Source organism: Diadema setosum, chromosome 6, assembly GCF_964275005.1.
Source record: "Diadema setosum chromosome 6, eeDiaSeto1, whole genome shotgun sequence".
Taxonomy (NCBI): domain Eukaryota; kingdom Metazoa; phylum Echinodermata; class Echinoidea; order Diadematoida; family Diadematidae; genus Diadema; species Diadema setosum.
The window spans coordinates 9,761,794-9,782,618 of record NC_092690.1 but is presented as its reverse complement, the minus strand read 5'-3'; the positions used below and the strand labels follow the sequence as shown (position 1 = coordinate 9,782,618).

Here is a 20,825-nt window from a genome sequence, read left to right as displayed (position 1 = left end):
TTTCCACGCAGATTACCTATGTAACATACATTCAGAGATTAATGAATAGTAACACATCATATTTGAAAATTCCGTGTATACAGACTTTGAATAATTTTTCATAATCGAAAAATGGATTAAGTCAGATTAAATGAATTAACGCCCAATTCAAGTGGGATAATTAAGTTTATGTGCAGAGGAACCTTGAGAAAAGCAAATGCGTGTGGGGGAGGGGGTAGGTCCCAAGGTAAAGAAAGTAAAACACAATCACTCACACACACACCTCGGATAGGACATAAAATGGAGGTCCCGTGTATGAGAGAGTAATAACTCATGCACGTAAAAGATCCCGCTTCATTCATTCATCGCAAAGAGCAGGGTGTCTAACCCGGTGAAGTGGTCCCACCTCACGTCCAACTGGACCCCATGGAAGACCAGCTTAACGTAGCTGAATATGGGCTATCCAGCCCAAACAAACAAACAAAACAAAACATACACACACTGCAGGCACGAAAGTGCACCTGGACAAGCATATGCGCGCACACACACACAAACACACACACAACAAAGAGAAAAGAACGAGAAAACACCAACAAGACTGGTGACCCCTACCCCCCCCCCCTTCCGCGCGAAAAAAAAGAGAGGTGCCCAAAAATACACCCACAGAAGCAATATGGATGGATGTGGAAGTGCTGGTTGTTTCTAACCACAAGAGATGGGTGGCTCTTTCCGTGCTTTTCTAGCTAATACAATGTATACCTTTTTCTTACATCGTGTTTCCTCTTCTTCTCTCCATTACTGTTCACCTCCTCCTCCTATCTCTCTTCCTCTCTCTTTCTGTCCCTTTCTCCTTTTCACTATCAACTCCACTTTTTCACTACTATAAAACCAAGTTAGGAGTCCATTGTGACTTATGCCAAAGTCACATTATGCTGTGCGTCCAGCGTTGTGACCAAAAAAAGTAACTATAACTCCCATGGATCCCTTACCGTCACCGAAAAAAAAGTATATATATATATATATATATATATATATATATATATATATAAATTGCAACGAAATTCGGTGGAACCGATTGTTTACACTACCGATGTTACTTTTAATGGGTTTGATTCCAATCCTCATCAAATGAGGTGTTCCTCAAGGCTCAATCTTGGGCCCGCTATTACTCCTTCTTTGTGTCAATAATATCATTTACACATCGTCCCTTATTTCCTTTGTTTTATTTGCTGATGATACTAATATATTATATTCTCATAAAGATATCAAGATTGTAAATGATACTTTAAATATTTAAATTAGTAAAGTATCAAATTGGTTTAGGTTTAATAAACTTTCTTTGAATATAAAAAAAGACTCATTTCATGTATTTTAAACTTCATTCTCATAATACAGATACGCCGATACATATTAAGATTGATGATATACCATTACAAAAGAAAACAAATTCAAAATTTTGAGAGCATATTATATATAGATGAAACTTTGACTTGGAATGAGCATTTGCAGCATATTATAACGTGTATTTTTAAAAACAACGGGATTATTTCCAAGCTGAAGTTTTTCTCCCTTCATTCAACTTTATTTATTTTTTATCCAATGAAATTTTGAGAGATATAGATGATGGAAAGATTACTGTTCTGTTACTGCTTGATTTATCATCAGCATTTGATACTGTTTATCATACGATTCTGGTGAATACTTTGAAGTCATTAGGTGTTGATGTTAAAGCTCTTGAGTTGTTCAAGTCATACTTATCTGAAAGGTTTCAGGTTGTTGGTGTTAATAATGCAAAATCTAATCCTGCTCCATTAGACTGTGGAGCCCCATAAGGATCTGTCGGGGGCCCAACCTTTTTCTCGATTTATCTGACTGGTTTGAAAGAGATTTTACATTGTCACTCTTTTAACTATCATTGTTACGCCGATGATATGCAGATATATACATCATTTCATTTCTACCTACCAAAACCAATGTCGTTGACATCATTCAGAAACTTGAGGCTTGTATCCATGATGTCAAAAAGTGGATGAGCTCTCACTCATTGAAGTTAAATCAGGAAAATTCAGAGTTTTTATTTATTGGCTCCAATGTTCTACTTGACAAGGTCAGTCTTCCTTCTTTAACGGTTGACAACGATATTGTTATTGCTCCATCTAAATCGTGTAGAAATCTTGGCGTATTATTTGATTCTGCAATGTCCATGTCTGTTCAGATCTCTGCTGTCTGTAAATCCGTAAGGTATCAGTTACGCAATTTCGGCATTATTCGCAAGTATTTAACTCGTTCAGCCACAGAAAAATAGTTCATGTTCTTAAATCGTCCCGATTTAACTTTGGTAATGCACTCCTTTTTCAGCTACCACAATCTCAACTTTCACGGTTACAAAAATTGCAAAATTCAGCAGCTCGTGTTGTTACCCTTATACCAGAAGAAATACTCACATTACCCCTGTTTTGTCCTCACTGCATGGGTTACCCATTGAATATCGCATTGTATTTAGATTATTACTGTTTGTTTTTCATTGCACACACGGATCTGCCCCAGAGTGCAATGTTAATTTGCTGACACTTTATAATCCTCTAAGATGTTTAAGGTCATCCGATTGTAGATTGTTTGTTGTTCCAAAAACGAAGAAATCATGGGGGGATCGGTCATTAATTTTGCACATGCTAGATCTTACCTGTAGAATCAGTTGCCTCAAGCTATCCGTTACATTTCGAATGTTGACTCCTTTAAAGTTGCCCTGAAGACTCATTTGTTCGTAACCGTTTTCCAGTAGAATTGTATATCATGATTTTTTTTTCATCATCATTATTGTGTTATTCATTTTCATGTGCATGTTTGTGAAATCATTTTTGTACTTTATAACTCACTTTTCCTACTGCGCCATGAGCACGTTAGTTATGTGGCATTGGCGCATTGTAAATACCGTGTATTATTATTATCATTATTATTATACAATTCCTTAATTCTCCCAAATACAAGTTATTGCAATATTGTATGGGCAAATTGTGGCTCTACAAAAATAAATTCTATTTTTGAATTACAAACCAAAGTTTTACGTATTTGTACCGGATCGCATTTCTAAGCCCATACTGATTCTTTGTTTCATGAACTTAAACAATAAAGATTTCCGACTTGAATATTATTCAAGAAGCAGTCATTATGTTTAAGTACATTCATGGTCAACTTCCATCATCTTTTAATAACATGTTTAGGTTTAACACTTCTGTCCATTCGTACCCTACTCGTATATGTAGAAATTTCCTTCCTCCCAAATTTGTAGTGACACACAAATCTATCAGACATTTGGGACCGGATACTTGGAATAATGTTCCGGACAACATAAACTCTTACTCAACTATTTATTCTTTAGAAGCTACACTTAAGCGGTATTTGATACAATCATAGTTCCCCATTCATTACTTTACGATAACATATATTTTTGGTTAATGACTGTTGCTTTTCTCAAACTCTGTTCTTCTTCATTCAACTGCATTCTGCATCCACAACTGAAACTGCACTGCACCCACCTGATCACCTACTTTCCTCCAAGGGCCGGAGTCTTTCTATGAACACATCGTATCATCAGCGCTGCGCTGTATGAAATGCATGCATGTCTTGCAATATTGTACGTAGGATACCAACCGTACAGATATATGCAAAGGCCGTGTCACACCTTTCCGGGCAAGCCTTCCGTGCGACTTGCGAAGAACAATTTTTGCTTGCCGGAGGTCCCCGCAGATGACCAGCACATAACAGTACCTAGCACATATCTCACCCGTAATTACCCGGAGTTGCGCACGCAAGTCCTCTTTTAATACGGGCAAGATCTTTCACATCTTTCCGGGCAAGATACGCGGGCTCGATGCGTGTGGGGATTTTCGAGCACGCAGGACAAATTTTGCAGGCGGACAAGGATTTTGGTGAGTTTCGCACGCGTCTTATCTGCTGGACCCGCGCTACTTACTTTGCACTTACGTCCATTCCGTTTGACCTGCGTGTAGGCGTATAGGTGGCGAGTGAGGGCTGACAACTCGGTGAAGGAATTCCTCTGAAGGAATTCCTCTGAAGGAATTTGATATGGCAGATGTCCCACAGAATGTCATGCAGATGACACGCGCTTCCGGCGCAAAAGCATAGATCTACGGGCAACTTACGTGCTTCAAGTGAGTCAAACGATATGACGTTTTTAAATCTGGAGGATTTGGTCGTTAATTTGTTTCTCCACACTTGGATTAGCTAACCTTATTTCATGTTCCAATTAAAAAAACCTTTCGATTAACCTTGGGAGATTCCAATCATTTACCGAATAACAAAGCTTCATGATTACGAACCTTAATTAATTTTCGGATTGACAGACCGTATGAGTAACGAGTCTTAGAGATAACGCGCTACAAAATTTTCGTTATAAGGAACCATATTCTATAATATCGAAGTCACAAACATCACTCTAAGATATATGAACTTAGTGTTTTTGTTATGACGAAACTTCGGAGTAACGAACCGTATATCATTTCTGATTAATATAATAACACAAATTCTTCTCGGTAACAGTGTGTAACACAAGGAGCAATCGCAGAGGGATTCCTGCTTAAACACGCTGAAACGTGAAGCGTTTGCCCTCCGCAACTGAACTTCGTATTTCGATAACGGAGCACATTTCTTTTGTTTTTCTTTGTCAATTGTTCGTCATATTTGGCATTGTAGACTTTAGATAAAGAATTCGGGACCTGAATCTTTACTGATAACGAAATTTTGAATATATTCGTTGTCAAGGACATGCACTGTATCGCGATTACAGTCATGGAAGCGTTAATTTTCATTTTTAAATCAGTCAACTCTCAATGCGATCTTGTTTCATGTCGGGGTTTTTTTCATACGGACTTGGGTTAATAACCGATCTTCAGTTAGGACATCTCAACTTATAATAGAACATGTCAAAATCATCATCCAATTCATTTGTGTGATGGTAATGAAAGTTTTTTTTTTCAGAGGTTGTGTTGGCCTGCTTACAACTGACAAGACATGCCATTTGCTTTGATTCTTATAACCTGAAGTGTAAATGTAGAAATTGTGGTCGTTATAATTGCCGAGTTAAGTGATTTTTCATCAGATGGACTAGGTCACTGGGAAAACACGTACGTTCGTACGTCCATGTACGAGAGATGGAAGAAAGTATTTTGTTTGATTCCTCACCATGAAAAGAGAAACAAGCTTATAAGATTGAGAATTGCCAATAATTAATTTGGATTTTTGCAGAGGAGCTTGTTCTCGGCATAAAATCTCTGTTTGTTGTGAATAGAATAGAATGCGTTTCCCACTCCACAGAACTGCATTGTTCAATATCTTGTTTGTTCAGAACGATAACTATGCTATGTTTGTTGGGTTATAGAGACTACCTAGATCAGGTACATCTTAACAAAGCATCTTATTATTTGGGAGTAGGTATTAAAGTATGGGATAGTGAAATAAGAGGGTGAAATATTGAGTTTCTGTGAAATGCGCGTAAACTGGAGAAAGTGTTTAGCGAAAGAGTAATATTTCAAAAGTAATAACGAATTTGGTTAAATCTTCAGTTGTCTACCATTACGTACCGGTAAAGAGTACAAGCTTTATATTCTGCCCACACATACACATATCCCTTAGGATATTTCATTGCGATTCTGAACTGAATCAGATCGTTACAAGCATGATGAAGGGTATTCAAATGTATGTGCAGCATTATTCCTTACGGACGTTCACTGCTCTGGACATGGTAAACTTCCGCGGTGAATAAAAACTTGTTCCTCTGGGAAGATCCTGGTATAATTGGGTTCATATTAAAGGGAACCCAAACCCAAAGAGCAATGTGGATTGATTGAAGCAGCAACATTAGTAGAACACATCAGTGAAAGTTTGAGGAAAATCGGACAATCGATGCAAAAGTTATGAATTTTTATAGTTTTGATGTTGGGACCGCTGGATGAGGAGACACTAGAGGTTATGACGTATGAGTGGACAAGAATATAAAGAAAATATAATAGGAATTCCACAAAAATTCACTTTTCCAGCATAATGAAAGAGCACTACTAACCGCTTTCAGAAGGCAGGGAGAATAATTGCTACTTTATTATGTCAGTATCAAGTTGATGGAATGTGCAATTTTCATGAAAATTTATTTTTAGAATTCCACTTCCGTTTATATTTTCTTTATATTGTTGTCCACTCATACGTCATAACCTCTAGTAGTCTCCTCATCCAGCAGTTCCAATACGAAAACTTTAAAAATTCATAACTTTTACATCGAATGTCCGATTTTCCTCAAACTTTCACTGATGTGTTCTACTAATGTTGCTGCTTTCATGCAACCCACATTGCTCTTTGGGTTTGGGTTCCCTTTAAAGCTTGAGCTATAATCTTTCAGGTAAGATAAACGATTTTGAGTAATTCCTACTTTTTGAATTTGATACTGTTTTGACCCAATTGTACATCGTTCAAAATTCTGACCCGTCTACTTTCATCCCTTTGCATGTTATGATATCCACATCGAGAGTCTGTGGTAATGACAATATAGGTTGAACGAGGTACAGAGTACCAGGCTGAAAAAGGACCCAATGCACGGTCGACTGATGAAAGCCAATTAAATGCTTTCCAGATGTCTCGATGGCATGAAGAAGAGGATAGAACATAATGATTGGAGCGCGAGTCTTTGTAACTTCCACCCACCTCACCTCCACCTTAGACACACATTGCGACACAGAGCAAGAACTTTCCTCCCCATTGTCACCCTTTAAACTTCTCCTATGAAGAGTGAATTCTCATTCCATTTTTCCCCTAACAGAAATAGATAAGTTTAGCAGTAAACATTGAAGCATTCGAAAACACTATTTACATTTCCTGTCACGATGCTTTTATTACCATCGACATTTCAACACAATGCGTGTTAAAAAGAAACCATTTGGCCCATACGTATCTCACTCGGCAGAGTGGTCATACATATTCCACATACTTGAGCAGTTTTCGTTGGAAACACAATTTTGCTTACAAGACTCAAACAGTATAGAATGATTTGCCCCAGAAGCAAGTACGCAAATTGTAACACATGTTGTCCTTCATCCTGAATGAGGACGTGTTTATTTAATTCTGGTCTTACATGATTTTTATAATGAAATGAATTGAATGCCGTCTAAATTCTTCTAGCAGTCTCATCGTATTGATGATAATTGAAAGGGGACCTCTAAACATAGCCTGAGTCATTTTACTTCTCAAATCTCACATTTCCCCTGCCCTGGAAGGTGGGCAAGCCCCCCCCCCCCCCCCCCCCCTCCCTCCAACACCCTCCCCCGCTTGGTCGCTTCGCTCCCTCGCCTGGATTCTACCACTTTCTAAAATCAAAATGTTGCCGTGTAGGATATCAAAATTATTAAATTAGATATTGTATCAAAAATATGTATACCAAGCAATAGCTAATAGTTTAATTGACCACCCTGCCTTGTAATTGACAAATTGTTTTGAAAAACACAAAATCTAGTCAGTGTCTTCATGTGAGTGACATAAAGTCATTACATTAGCACCATATATACAATTTTGTGTTTCTGTATTCTTATGATGGAAGTGTTATTAAGGTTTTCTTCTTCCATTTATTCTGCCTCTTGTTTAACTTCAGATGATTCCAGATGAGTTGTGAGTTGATTGCGTGATGTGAGGTAGGTTGGTCCTTAAAACCCTACACAAGTGTGAAATTAACCTCCTGACGTTGCCATCTGGAAATTAATTGAGGCCATGTAGAAGTCCGATATGCATTTAACATGGCGAAAATAAAATGCATCAAGATTGATGACATGGACTGCATGTAAAATGTTTTGCCCATTACACAGACACTTATGGCGTAGATTCTAGTTATTCATCATTCAATACTCGTTTTAAACTGAATAGAACTCAAGCGGCATTCTCGTGATAATGGGCCCCACCACTGTACTAAATATTACGGGTTCTTAGCAAGACTCTAATTTATACTCGTCAGGGGCGAACTTTACACCGTGTGTGTGGGGGGGGGGGGGGGGAGGTGGGACCGGGAAGGGGGAAAATGTTCACACTTTTCATAGGCCTTACACCTAAACACATACATGAAGTGATGAAAACATTGTGTTTCGTATAGAGCAAAAGGATGGGCAAATTTTAACAGTTACGAGGCAGACCAAAAACGGAATTCTGCAGTACTGGCACTTAAGATTCTTTCATGATTCCGCCATTCCTATTGTGAAATACAGTTTACTGTCACGTGACTGTATGCAATCACGTGACTGTATGCAACTTCGTAGTGTGATCCTGTGAATAAGACCGAAATCCCCCCCCCCCCCTTTGTTTCATTTATTTACTTAAAGGGTAATAATACATGCTTGCTGCACACACTAAGAGGCTCCATCATTCGGTGGAGTACAATGCACCTCCCCAGATTTCATAATCCCTCCCCATTGGAGAATAAAAGAGTCCAGGTAGTTTGGGCGCCTCCCTCGTTTGGGTGAGGAGAAGCAATAACAGGAAGTTAGCAGCTTTTAATGTGTGCCATTCCATGCATATACGCTGCTACCACAACCAACTACTTGTTTCTTCTCATCCTTTCATCATCCTAGGTAAGTCTGTTCTTGTTTAAGATTTTCATAAATTTGAAATGTTGGTGCAATAGGGAGTGTATTTCATTTACCATTGATACATGTATAGTTGATAATACACTCACATATACTCATTTTAAGGATAAAAAAGATTTGGAGAGAACATTTCAGTCAGAACGTACTGTATGACTTCGTGACTATGCAGGTGTATGATGAGCTTGAGAGTGCTGTTACTATGTTAACTCTGAGTGATGGATGAATGTACTGGTGTTGGTTTATTGCACATGATAAAGTATAATAGATAAATTGTATATGGGTTTTCATGATATCTTGTTTGTAGCATAATTATACAGACCTATAATCAGGTATGGAATGTGAATGTACCTTGCAGTGAAGGTATACACTTTATACACGGTTTATACTACGTGTTACAAAAAACATTTCCCACTTTTGGTCATTGATAGTTCGAAAACTGTACATCAGATAACATTGTCATTAAAACTGTATGAGTAATAGCTAAATAGTGTACAATTCAGTTAGAGGTGAGTTGAATATGAGAGCATGAATCAATTTCGTTAAATCCATGATAAATTTTGAAGTTAAGTTCCAGATTTTGGTCAAATTTAAACCCTCTGTACAAAATTAGACTTTACACAAGAACCAATGATATGTATGTGAGTGTGTGCTTACAATGACCCTGAACAACAGACATGAATACCACAAATATCACCTTTTCAGAGCTCTGCTGACTAGGCATCTGGAATGGCACATGAATGCTTTGTTAAGTTATTCATTATGGGTTGCCCTTGGCACTGAGAGTCTGAATTCATGGTAAAGGTTAAAATGCATGCACTTGAAAAAAAAAATAAGCACATCTTTTCATGTGCTTACATACACTGCATCTCAAGATGAATAAAGACTAGCTGTGATAGTGGGATTTCCCAAGAATATGTAATAGAGCATTCCAATCCTGGCCATTGTTCAGGACCATTGTCAGGGTTTTAACCACACACTCCCATACACAAACTAAACAAAACAAAAACTTAAAAAACTAACATTTTGTACGGAGGGTTGAAACAGAGCAAAATCTGAAACCTAACTTAAGAATTAATCTTGAATTTAATGAAACTGATTTATGCCATCAATTTCAAATTACCTCCAGCAAAATTGTACACTATTCAGCTATTGCTCATATAAATGTCAGTCTTATCTGATATGTGACCGTACATCACAAAACAAACAAAAAGTCGCACCCCTTGATTTTACGTGAGGACTCAAAAAAGGTGAAATTGGTCAACCAAGTCAATTTTGAGTTTTCCATATTTTCTGAAAGAGCTATTCTTCCTCTACATTATCCTCGAGTTTGGGATCATAAATTGAACGGGAAAGTGGGATTTCAGCAGTTTTTCTACAACCCCCCCCCCCCCTTTTTTTTTTTTTTTTTTTTTTTGATAAGGTATAGTGTGATCAGGTTTTTCTTAGAGGCCCCTTTTCATTCTTGAAAATCACTTGCACACTCTTCACTTTCAAGTCTAATAACTTTTAGGATGATGCTACTGCTTTAAAATTTGGCATTTATCATGGGCAGAATGTGTTAATAGATCATGCTTAATTTCAGCTTAATTTGATAATTCCTTCATTGTTGTTGTAACATCATGTTTTTTGTCCCATTCATGGCACAGGTAGCACGGCTGAGCATGGGCGTAAATCCCGGGGGGGGGATGGGGGGGATATATCCCCCCCTGAAATGGAGGAGGGGGGGATGGCCTGTACAATCATCCCCCCCCCTGAATTTTGAGGAAAAAATGGAGGAAGCAGAAATGTGATTGTAACAATTTTGACATAATTATTGCATGACGTTTGTACGCCGGCCTCAGACAGGTATATAGCTGAACAGTATTCTATCTTGTAGGAAAATGTATACACAATTTTCTCAAGCGCTCGCTCGCTTCGCTCGCTCGCGAAGGAAGTAACATCGACATACAGTCACTGTAAGGTATGGCTCAGACGTTGACAACGTCAAATAGTATAGGCCTACATGTAAACATGCTATGACGCGAGTAACTGGGGACCATCTGCAAAATATGTACGAAAACAAACAAATAAACAATAACAAAAACTATATCGTCATAATTGAACCCCCTCCATTTCCTGAATCATTCCTGAGAAACGACAGTGACTGATAACTCAGTCAGGATACATCTATGGGCATTCCCAGGGAAGATCAGGGGCGTCAAATCTATCTCGGGGGGCAAAGAGCATTTGCCCCGCCCCTTTGGAATTGTTTAGGCAGACAAATCATTTATCCCCCAAGCAATTCCCGAGATGAGGACAAATCTCGAACTTTCTTAATGGAAAATTGTCCAAATATCCCCAGAACTATGCACCAGATCGTTGTATTGCAATCATAAGCATGCAAAAGCTCCGCTATACAGGATCCCTTTCGATAAACTTTGTACACTTTTGACATTGACGTATATATCCCTAATTCATCAAAGAGTGTGCAGCAGATCTTTCACTTAACAAAAGCACCCTCATATGCAGAGGCGTCGATGGGGGGGGGGGGAATGGTTCTCCCATAAAAGTGGGACAAACAAAAGCGAAAAATATAGTTACAAACGGCAGTTTTTGGAGTGTAAAATATCAAAATTTTAAAGCTCGCTCGCTCCGTTCGCTCGCATTCAACCATAATGCCATTCTCCTGATGTTGCTGCCAGTGACTGACAGCAGTTTTCGGCCGGTGCGCCCCCTCAATTTCCAAAGCGAAAAATATAGCTACGAACGGCAGTTTTGGGACTGTAAAATGTGAAAATTTTGAAGCTCGCTCGCATTCAGTCATTATGCCATTCTCCTATGTTGCTGCCAGTGATTGACAGCAGTTGCACCCGGTGCGCCCCCCCCCCCTTAATTTCCAAAGCGAAAAATATAGCTACGAACGGTAGTTTTGGGACTGTAAAATGTGAAAATTTTGAAGCTCGCTCGCATTTAATCATTATGCCATTCTCCTGATGTTGCTGCCAGTAATTGCCAGCAGTTTTCCCCCGGTGCGCTCCCCTTTATTTCCAAAGTGAAATAATACAGCCACAAACGGCAGTCTTTGGACTGTAAAATGTCAAAAGTTTAAAGCTCGCTCGCTCCGCTCGCTCGCATTTAACCGCTATGCCATTCTCCTGATGTTGCTGCCAGTGATTGCCAGCAGTTGCGCCCGGTGCGGCTCCCCTTAATGTTCAAAGCGAAAAAGTATAGCTACAAACGGCAGTTTTAGACTCTAAAATGTCAGAATTTTCAAGCTCGCTCGCTCCGCTCGCTCGCATTTAATCGCTATGCCATTCTCCTGATGTTGCTGCCAGTGACTGACAGCAGTTTTCGGCCGGTGCGCCCCCCTCAATTTCCAAAGCGAAAAATATAGCTACGAACGGCAGTTTTGGGACTGTAAAATGTGAAAATTTTGAAGCTCGCTCGCATTCAATCATTATGCCATTCTCCTGATGTTGCTGCCAGTGATTGACAGCAGTTGCGCCCGGTGCGCCCCCCATAATTTCCAAAGCGAAAAATATAGCTACGAACGGTAGTTTTGGGACTGTAAAATGTAAAAATTTTGAAGCTCGCTCGCTTCGCTCGCTCGCATTTAATCATTATGCCATTCTCCTGATGTTGCTGCCAGTAATTGACAGCAGTTGCGCCCGGTGTGCCCCTCTTAATTTCCAAAGCGAAAAATACAGCCACAAACGGCAGTCTTTGGACTGTAAAATGTCAAAATTTTCAAGCTCGCTCGCTCCGCTCGCTCGCATTTAACCGCTATGCCATTCTCCTAATGTTGCTGCCAGTGATTGCCAGCAGTTGCGCCCGGTGCGGCTCCCCTTAATTTTCAAAGCGAAAAAAGTATAGCTACAAACGGCAGTTTTTAGACTCTAAAATGTCAGAATTTTCAAGCTCTCTCGCTCCGCTCGCTCGCAATTAATCGCTATGCCATTCTCCTGATGTTGCTGCCAGTGATTGACAGCAGTTGCGCCCGGTGCGCCCCCCTTAATTTCCAAAGCGAAAAATATAGCTACGAACGGTAGTTTTGGGACTGTAAAATGTGAAAATTTTGAAGCTCGCTCGCATTTAATCATTATGCCATTCTCCTGATGTTGCTGCCAGTAATTGCCAGCAGTTTTCCCCCGGTGCGCTCCCCTTTATTTCCAAAATGAAATAATACAGCCACAAACGGCAGTCTTTGGACTGTAAAATGTCAAAATTTTCAAGCTCGCTCGCTCCGCTCGCTCGCATTTAACCGCTATGCCATTCTCCTGATGTTGCTGCCAGTGATTGCCAGCAGTTGCGCCCGGTGCGGCTCCCCTTAATTTTCAAAGCGAAAAAGTATAGCTACAAACGGCAGTTTTAGACTCTAAAATGTCAGAATTTTCAAGCTCGCTCGCTCCGCTCGCTCGCATTTAATCGCTATGCCATTCTCCTGATGTTGCTGCCAGTGACTGACAGCAGTTTTCGGCCGGTGCGCCCCCCTCAATTTCCAAAGCGAAAAATATAGCTACGAACGGCAGTTTTGGGACTGTAAAATGTGAAAATTTTGAAGCTCGCTCGCATTCAATCATTATGCCATTCTCCCGATGTTGCTGCCAGTGATTGACAGCAGTTGCGCCCGGTGCGCCCCCCATAATTTCCAAAGCGAAAAATATAGCTACGAACGGTAGATTTGGGACTGTAAAATGTAAAAATTTTGAAGCTCGCTCGCTTCGCTCGCTCGCAATTAATCGCTATGCCATTCTCCTGATGTTGCTGCCAGTAATTGACAGCAGTTGCGCCCGGTGCGCCCCCCTTAATTTCCAAAGCGAAAAATACAGCCACAAACGGCAGTCTTTGGACTGTAAAATGTCAAAATTTTCAAGCTCGCTCGCTCCGCTCGCTCGCATTTAACCGCTATGCCATTCTCCTAATGTTGCTGCCAGTGATTGCCAGCAGTTGCGCCCGGTGCGACTCCCCTTAATTTTCAAAGCGAAAAAAGTATAGCTACAAACGGCAGTTTTTAGACTCTAAAATGTCAGAATTTTCAAGCTCGCTCGCTCCGCTCGCTCGCAATTAATCGCTATGCCATTCTCCTGATGTTGCTGCCAGTGATTGACAGCAGTTGCGCCCGGTGCGCCCCCCTTAATTTCCAAAGCGAAAAATATAGCTACGAACGGTAGTTTTGGGACTGTAAAATGTGAAAATTTTGAAGCTCGCTCGCATTTAATCATTATGCCATTCTCCTGATGTTGCTGCCAGTAATTGCCAGCAGTTTTCCCCCGGTGCGCTCCCCTTTATTTCCAAAGTGAAATAATACAGCCACAAACGGCAGTCTTTGGACTGTAAAATGTCAAAATTTTCAAGCTCGCTCGCTCCGCTCGCTCGCATTTAACCGCTATGCCATTCTCCTGATGTTGCTGCCAGTGATTGCCAGCAGTTGCGCCCGGTGCGGCTCCCCTTAATTTTCAAAGCGAAAAAGTATAGCTACAAACGGCAGTTTTTAGACTCTAAAATGTCAGAATTTTCAAGCTGGCTCGCTCCGCTCGCTCGCATTTAATCGCTATGCCATTCTCCTGATGTTGCTGCCAGTGATTGACAGCAGTTGCGCCCCGTGTGGTCCCCCTTAATTTCCAAAGCGAAAAATATAACTACGAACAGTAGTTTTTGGACTGTAAAATTTGAAAATTTTGAAGCTCTCTCGCTTCGCTCGCTCGCATTTAATCATTATGCCATTCTCCTGATGTTGCTGCCAGTAATTGCCGGCAGTTTTGCCCGGTGTGTCCCCCTTAATTTCCAAAGCGAAAAAACACAGCTACAAACGGCAATCTTTGGACTGTAAAATGTGAAAACTTTCAAGCTCGCTCGCTCCGCTCGCTCGCATTTGACCGCTAGGCCATTCTCCTGATGTTGCTGCCAGTGATTGACAGCAGTTGCGCCCGGCGCGGCCCCCCATAATTTCCAAAGCGAAAAAGGATAGCGACAAACGGCAGTTTTTAGACTGTAGAATGTCAAAAATTTCAAGCTCGCTCGCATTTAATCGCTATCAAATAGCGGCCATTCTCCTGATGTTGCTGCCAGTGGTTGACAGCAGTTGCACCCGGTGTGCCCCCCTTAATTTCCAAAGCGAAAATATAGCTACAAACGGCAGTTTTTGGACTGTAAAATGTCAAAATTTTCAATACAAAAAGATTTATACCCCCCCCCCCGTTTGCTTCGCTCCCTTACATAACCGCTCCTCCTATAGGTCAAATCCTGTCTACGCCGGTAATAGGCCCCATTATTTAGTAGGCCTTCACAGTGATGTCGCACAGGCGGAGCAAGAGCTGAAATACCACGATTTAGTCTTTCAATAATATATTGTGAATATTTCATTTTCTTATTTTTCTTTTAAGAAAAGAAAAGAAAATTTTCACCAAAAGTGTGCACCAGATCGCTGAATTTCAGGTCTGAAAATGCAAAATCTTCCTCGTGTGGGAGAGGGATACCCCCCCCCCTACACACCCTCCCCCCGTTCGGTCGCTCCGCTCCCTCTCACAGATATTTAAAAAACAAAAAAGTGTCTTCATACTTAAGGTCTGATTTTCCGCCGAAAGTCATCTGACAAGCACAAAAAAAAAAGCAACAAGAACAAAAAGTCTTCATATTTTTTGCTGCCACTTTTCTCCCACTTTATATTTTCATGCAAAAGAGTGGGACATCCGGTCCCTGTAAAGTGTGTGTGTGTGTGGGGGGGGGGGGGGAAGGTGAGGGGAAGGGGGGGGGGGGCACCAAGCTTCTTTCCCCCCCTCCCCCCCGGTCCGGTTATGGGCTTGTAATCGTGGTGATGGTGACCATCCCCCCCCCCCCACTCCTCAGTACGGATTTACGCCGTTGCGGCTGAGTAAAGATTAAGCGCTTGAATAGACCCTCTTCAGAGCCTCTTTTCTCAGTTCAAACTTTTCCAGAGTGTGGGCTTTTTTTCCAATATTCATATAGGTTAGGAGAATCCATTTGAATTGAGTTATACATCATTTTAAAGATTAGACATGTTAGACTCTGCTCTTTCAGAATCTGCCCTTAACTAGAAATCTATGTCTGGCGACTTTTTGTTGGTTTAGTGGTGCAGGTTCACATATATAATTTTTGAATTATTAAAGATCAAAAGTGGGAAATGTTTTTTTTTTTTTTTGTAATACTTAGTACCATATAGGGCACTGGCTTGGGAAATGGTCCTTTTTTTTTCATGCCTATATAGCAGTAGGGTTTTGAAGTACCAGTACATTTATTACTGTGCCATTGGGGTCTAGGTTTTTGTTCTGTGTGAGAGACTGAAAAGAAGTAGGGACTGATTAGGCAAAGATTAAGGAAGAAACCCACCCTCAAAATACATAAACTTCAAAAGGAAGAGAAAAATATTCCCTACAATACGATACAAAAATGACGAAGTTGGATAAGAAATAAGGAAGATATGACATTTTGAAATTCCAATTTTTTCCGAAAAACATTGAGAGTGAGAGTGAGCGAAAAAGAGCATAAAATTGTCAATGCTTCAGTTCTGAGGGACACGTTAGAGAGTGTCTTTTACGTCAGAAAAAGCTCTTGACTAATTAATATGCCATTAAGCAAATCAAACAATCTAACCCCTCAGGGAAGAATTCATCATCCTGAACGGGTGGTTTCTTGTTTTGTGTTTGTTTGTTTGTTTTTGGGGTTTTTTTTTTTATTAACCCGCTGATTCGGTCCCCCCCCCCCCCCCCTCAGCGGTGAATTGATACTCGCGAATAGGCTTGTTAGTCTTACAAACCCGCCGATTCAGTCTTCCCTCGGCGGCGATTTGGTCCTCCCGAAAAGGCTCTTTCGTATAAACCTGACGATCCCCCCCCCCCCCCCCCCCCAGCGGCGATTTGGTCCTTGCGAACAGGATATTCGGTCCTAAGACATAACATCCTAAAATCGGACGAGGAGATTTGATTCCCCGGAGTATTTCTCCTGACGAATATTGTCGCCTACCACACCGGGCCCAACACCAACCTCCAGAAATACGTCATAAGTTTGAGGTCAACCTCCCAACACCGCCTGATTTCAAGTTCGGGTTTTATCGTCGGTGCTAGTGCTGAGATTTTAGCACTAGCACTAGCACTAGCACTGTCACCGAACTTGAAATCACCCTATGTCTCTATATTTCATATAAACAGCCATCAATTTTTGAAATAGCAAACATCACATTGAACAATAAGGTTACGAATGCTGTCACTGATAATGCTACTAATAATGTTTTACAACCAAAAAATGAGTCATACAACTGTACAATAATGCCTAATCTCAAAATAGTTTCACACGCCCTCAACATTATTGCACAATAATGTGCTTAACACTTGCTTAGACACCTCTTTATTTGGGCGGGGTTATGGAAGCCACACAACATCTGTTCAGTTGTAAATCGCAATTATGTCATGGTACAAATGAAATAGAATGTAGGGCCTACATTATCGGAGCGATGCATGCGTGTTCAAATGAGAAAACACATGAGCGAAGTTGATTTTGCCATGTACAAAAAAAAATGGTCAAAATAAAATCATTAGGCCCTATACTTAAAGTCAGCGGAAGGCAGTCCCATGATATTGGAAATGTATAAGTGGCAGAGTTTGCAAGCCTTATTTATAGATGTTTCTTTCTATGGATGCATGTACCTTTTTATCATTTTTTTTTCATTTCAATTCATTTATTCCACATTCTAAAAAACGTACGTAAAAAACACAAATACACGGACATAACATTCAATTGCACATTTCGTTTACCTTGGAAACAAGAGAATTATGCAAAGGGATATACTTATAGCACGTGTGGGAATCAGAAAAAGCCATATAAAACCTATCAAGGCCGACTCCCTTGCAGATGAAAAGGATACAAATTGCAATCAAAGATATACATTTTGAGAAAAGAGCTATACCATTACAAAATACACGCTAGGTTGCAAATAAGAAGGGACCAACACATACAAAAAAGCACAGAAAGCAAAACAAAAAAGGTAAATTATCGCAAGGATTATTCAGCTGTACTTTGGATTAAAAGCATTCTATATTTGCGTTTAAAAGATGAAAGTGTAGGACATTCTTTGATGATAGCGGGTAACTCATTCCAGCATTTCGCTACAATATATCTAATTGTATGTAGTCTTTGAAAACTTATATCGGTAAAAGGGTAAACATACGTTATTAGCACATCTGGTGTTATTAATATGAACTGAAGTATTTCACATGAATGAATCATTGAAGGTGACAGGTAAAACGCCTTTAAGATACGAAAACATAAATATGGCCACTTGCAATTGCCCTATGTGATCAATTTTTAAAACTTTCAATATCTTAGATAATGTTGCAGTGCGCTCAAAAGGGTTTACGTCACAGACGATTCTTATTGCACGCTTTTGTAATAATAACACACGATTCATTAAGTACAGTGAACTGTGACCCCATATTATTGCACAAATCATTGTGTGATATATGGTTAAAAGAATTTTTGAAGGAAGTATAATCATATTTCAAATAATTCATAACACCTACCATTCTGCTTATTCTAATACAAACATCATTTACATGGTCTTTCCAAGTTAAGCCATCATCAATTATCACACCAAGAAATTTGTATTTTTCACTTGTTTAGCATAACCTGTAAAATATTTTCATCAATTACCTTATTCTTTGTTTTAAAGATCATATATGTTTTTCTATGTTTAATACCAGAAGATTTGCAGCAAACCACGAACACACTTTCTTCAGTAAACTTCATGAACATCCCGCCTGAGAATAATAAGTTTGTATCATCTGCGAATAATATAGAGAACAAAGTAGGACTTACAAATTGCAGATCATTAACAAATAAAACAAGGAAAAAAGGAGGGGACCTAGTACAGAGCCTTGTGGAACGCCTGTTTTCACATAACACAAATCTGATTTTATATCATTTGCGACCATGCATCACAAAACAAGCAAAAAGTCGCCGGGCATGGATTTATAGTTAAGGATAGATTCTGAAAGAACAGACTCTAAACTTTAATATGATGTATAACTCAATTCAAATGGACTCTCAATATATGGACTCTCTAACTCTAAATATTGAAAAGAAAGCGCACACTTTGGAAAACTGTGAACCGAGAAAAGAGGCTCTGAAGTACAGGGTCTATCTGTCTATTCAAGCGCTTAATCTTTTAAATACCAAACCGCGCTAGCTGTGCGATGAATGGGACAAAATAGAGGATGTAAACCACTGGAGCAACAACAATGAAGAGATAATCAGATTAAATTGAAATTGAGCATGCTCTATTAACACATTCTGTCCATGATTAATGCCAACTTTCAAAGTAGTAGCGTTATCCCTTCAAAAGTTATCAGACTTGAAAATGAAGAGTGTGCACAGGGTTATTACGAAATGAAAAGGAGCCGCTAAGACATACATGATCTCACTACTCTACAAAAAGGGGTTGTAGAAAAACTACTGAAAATGCACTTTTCCGTTCATTTTATGATCCCAAACTTAAGAATAATGTAGAAGAAGGGTAGCTCTTTAAGAAAATATGAAAAAATAAATAATGACTTGGTTGACCCGTTTCACCTTTTTTGAGTCCTCATGTAAAATCAAGGGGTGCGACTTTTTGTTTGTTTTGTGATGCACGGTCACATTTACAATCGTATATTGTGAACGATCAGATGAAATTAACTCTTACAACCTCTTATTCAATAATATTCCAATTTACTAATAAGTATGCTATGATTTCTGAAATACATTGACATGAGTATCATCATCGCCAGGGCTTTTGTGTACTTTCAGATCATTTACAATGGTTAATATTTCAGCAGTGGTAATAGGCTCATAAAACATAGATTGGCTATACGTTTTGTGGAGGTAAGTATAAATAGATGCAGACGAGTTAGATACATCAGAAATAATATTCCTACTTATTATGCCTATATACATAAGGTACAAAAATAATCATTAAAACGTTGTGCGATAGACTCTTTATCATCTATAAGATGACCGTTCATATGTAGTGAATCTATATGATTACTTTGTATTTGTTAATTCATAACATCATTAATAATAGACCGCGTTTTCTGTAAATTCCCACGCACACTGTTAAATTTCCGATGATAATATTCACGCTTCCTCTTAATTCCTTATACCATATTCCTTTATTTTTTAGATTTCTGTTCGCTGATGACACTATGATATTTACGATAAAATGAATACATTTTATTACACATTTTTCGAAGTGTGCTATCAAATCATGGTTTATCCTTCATTTTCAATCTGTCTACATACCTCTGCAATGGAAAACACTCATTATATCGCAAAAGATATTTGACTAGAAAGGCTTCAAATTGATCATCCACGTTATTCCTATTTATAACGTCTTCCTAGTTACAAGTATGGAGCATATTACAAAAATGCGTGTGCATACATGTAATGCTATCTTCGTTAGACGACGATGGGGGATGGTCATTCGGTTCGGGACTGTTACAGACAGTGTAACTTATCAACGGACTACATTTGTGTATAGTTGAAGAAAACTGACCTTCATATGAATTTCTGCATTGTTTTAACAAATGTGTTTACTTTACACATATCAACAAAGATTTGCTGAACAAAACATCAGCATATTGGTGGTGACAATGTTTTGTTGGTTTTTTTTTTTGCTACAATGTCAGCAGTTTTATTGACCATTACGAATCAAACGCAACTTTGCTTGTGAAATCAAACGAAAGTCCTTACAGCAACGGACTTGCTTTTAAACGCAAAGTTGCGTGCGATTTGGAGGACTCGTGTTTGATTATTCGAGTTGTGTTTAAACGCAAAGGTTCTAGGGGCCCAGTTCTTGAAAAATTGTGATCTTTTGTCTTCATTAAACATTAATTAATTCATCATTTGTAAGAGAAAATGTGAAAAAGTTATGATTTCTTTGTGCCAATCGATTTTGATTTAGGGGAGGACGCAAGTACAAATTCCACAGAATTCATTCTTTTCTTTTGTTTACCATTGTATTCAGCAGCTGGCTTATCTTAGAATGCAATCTTGCTTTGAATGTTTTAACCATAAAAAAAAATAATATATTTGTTCGAATGTTTTATCATAATATGTTATTACAATAAAGATGGCAATGCAGGTTAAAATCAACTGTTAATACATGTATTTGATTTATATAGACATTTTTATTTCATGTTGCAATGTAAGCACATGATTTTAACAAACAGTAAAGTTAAACCATTT

General features: G+C 39.2%; 1 protein-coding gene across 1 annotated transcript in view; it reads right to left on the bottom strand.

Annotated features, from left to right (window-relative positions):
- The window catches only part of LOC140229941 (heat shock 70 kDa protein IV-like), a 44,377-nt gene that overhangs the window by 2,290 nt on the left and 21,262 nt on the right, over positions 1-20,825 (bottom strand). The gene's annotated exons all lie outside the window — the stretch shown is intronic.